Source organism: Palaemon carinicauda, chromosome 41 (assembly GCF_036898095.1).
Source record: "Palaemon carinicauda isolate YSFRI2023 chromosome 41, ASM3689809v2, whole genome shotgun sequence".
NCBI lineage: Eukaryota > Metazoa > Arthropoda > Malacostraca > Decapoda > Palaemonidae > Palaemon > Palaemon carinicauda.
The window spans coordinates 53,055,444-53,058,324 of NC_090765.1; positions in this window are offsets into that span (position 1 = coordinate 53,055,444).

Consider the following 2,881-nt stretch of genomic DNA (forward strand, 5'->3'; position numbering starts at 1 on the left):
CACACGAAACTTCCAGTATGATTTCGATTTTCATTTGTTTCAAGTAAGGAGTGAATATGATGAGCAAATAATCACATCACTCTGCGGATTTTATCGAAAACCAATAAGGCATTTTTTAAAAATTTCAATATCTTAGTGAGCGATGTATAAAATGTGTAATTTTACTTAATTCTGGCGCATTTGTTTCAAGTAAGGAGTGAATATGATGAGCAAATAATCACATCACTCTGTGGATTTTATCGAAAACCAATAAGGCATTTTTTAAAAATTTCAATATCTTAGTGAGCGATGTATAAAATGTGTAATTTTACTTAATTGTGGCGCAAAAGAAAAATAAAATGTCAAAACAAACCATAAAGTCATGTAACGCTTTGTAAGTTGATGATCCGTAGTGCCAAGTGGGACAGCTACACAGCTAAATATAGTGTAAAGGAGGTGCCGTTCAATACCTGAACCTAAACATTGTGTTGTAGTGTTGCTAAAATTCAAGATTTTCATCAAGTAAGATTTTCATCAAGTAAGATTTTCATCAAGTAAGATTTTCATCAAGTAAGATTTTCATCAAGTAAGATTTTCATCAAGTAAGATTTTCATCAAGTTTGTTGTTTATGATCACGAGGGAAAAAAGTTCCATTATATTACAGAGTATCAGCTAAGAAGCTTTGCATCTGTCTGATTAGTAATAGAGTACCTGCAAACTTATTTTGCGGCGTGAGAAGTTATTATTATTATTATTATTATTATTATTATTATTATTATTATTATTATTAAACTACAACCCTAGTTGGAAAAGCAGGATGCTATTAGGCCAAGGCAAGGTCTCCAATAAGGGAAATGGTCCATTGAGGACAGGAGATGAGAAACAGGTAAAATAGTGTGCCAGAGTGTACCCTCAAACAAGAGAACTCTAACCCAAAATATTGGAAAACCAGGGTACAGAGGCTATGACCCTGCACAAGACTAGAGAACAATGGTTTGATTTTGGAGTGTCCTTCTCCTAGAAGAGCTGCTTGACATAGATAAAGAGTCCCTTCTACCTTTACCAAATGGAAAGTAGCCACTGAACAATTGTATCGCAGCAGTTAACCTCTTGAGAGACGAAGAATTTTTCACTTATTTTATCATTGTCAGATGTATGAGGAAAGATAGAATGTGTAAAGAATAGGCAACACTATTCGGCATATGTATAGGCAAAGGAAATATAAGCCGTAACCAGAAAGGGATCCAATACAGTACTACCTGGCTGGTCAAAGGATCTAATAACTCTTTAGCAGTAGTATCTCAGCTCCAGCAAGTTGTCAAATTCTTAAATTTTTTATTTACCTAAATGTCTTCAGTTATTATTCAGTTTCAGTTTGTCACCTTACTAAGAACAAGTTGTCTTTGCCTACCTTTTATTTACGCACAGACACACACGTCCATTTCTAAATAGTTTTTTTCTGTTAGTATTTTCTAATTTCGTCAGGAAAATGTTAGAAAAAAATTATATTCACTGTGTTTTGATTATAATAACTAACATCTTTTGTTATTAAATTTCAATCTCTTGATATATCAAAGAAATTATAACAACATCCTATATACTTGCTCATATCATACGAAAGTAGAATTAGCAAAGGACAATTAAGCATTTTATTAATTGTTTCTGCAATAAAACTATAATTATATAAGGTTTGGGAGTATCTGAATAATCTTAAAGTTCACACAATCACAATTTTTTTTTTTTTTTTGTCGAACTTGAAGATACAAAAACAATGAAATCCCATGATTTATGAAAACGGTATAATGAGAACCGAAATGGAATAGACTTACAGGTTTCTATATTTCTATAAAGGGAGAGAATGTAGAGAAACAGAAAATCTAATAATGAAATCGGTCAAAACTCCACGAAACTTTCTCGTTTTTGTAGTAAGAATCAAGGGTTGGTGGATGAACATTGAGAAGGCTAAATCTGATATTGCAAAAGATACTGCATTTGGGAAGGAGTGAGTATGTAATACAGAAAGAATGACAACTACGTACTTACTTACTAACTTAATTACTTACTTACTTACTGACTGACTTAATGACTGACTGACTGACTGACTTACTTACTGACTGACTTACTTACTGACTTACTTACTTACTTACTTACTGACTGACTTACTTACTTACTGACTGACTTAATGACTTACTTACTGACTGACTTACTTACTGACTGACTTACTTACTTACTTACTTACTGACTGACTTAATGACTGACTGACTGACTGACTTACTTACTGACTGACTTACTTACTGACTGACTTACTTACTTAATTACTTACTTACTAAAGTGCTCCTTTCCTGGTCCTATCGTGTAGGAGAACCCTGTTCTCTTCAGGACCTACACCTTCAGATTATTGTACACGTTCATAGGTATTTCGCATATCAAACAGCATAACTGGTGTTTATTTTCAAATTTGCATTATCGAAACGCTTAGAAAACAAGAGAGTTTTCAGATTCTTCTTGAACGAAATATTTCTCATTTATCAATTCTCGAATTTGAATGGTTTGTATGACTCTTTCAAAATTTTAGGTGTGATTCTCGACAGCAAATTTACTTTTGGGAAACATATAAGATCTGTGTCTTCTTCAACTGCACAAAATATTGGCTTATTGAGAAAGTCTTTTATGATTTTCGGTGATCAATCTATTCTGAAGAATTGTTTTAATTCTTTTATTTTAGTATAGTAAGCGACGTAAAGCTGGGTCCGTTTTACTTAATTAAAATACTTAATCAGTAATTAGATATAGAAAACTTACGAATATTAGTTTTATTATAATAAAAAAGTTTATGTTAAATAGTAATTGCTGCAAATAAGCATAAATAGTCCCCAAAAAGTAATTAAAATATAAAGATAC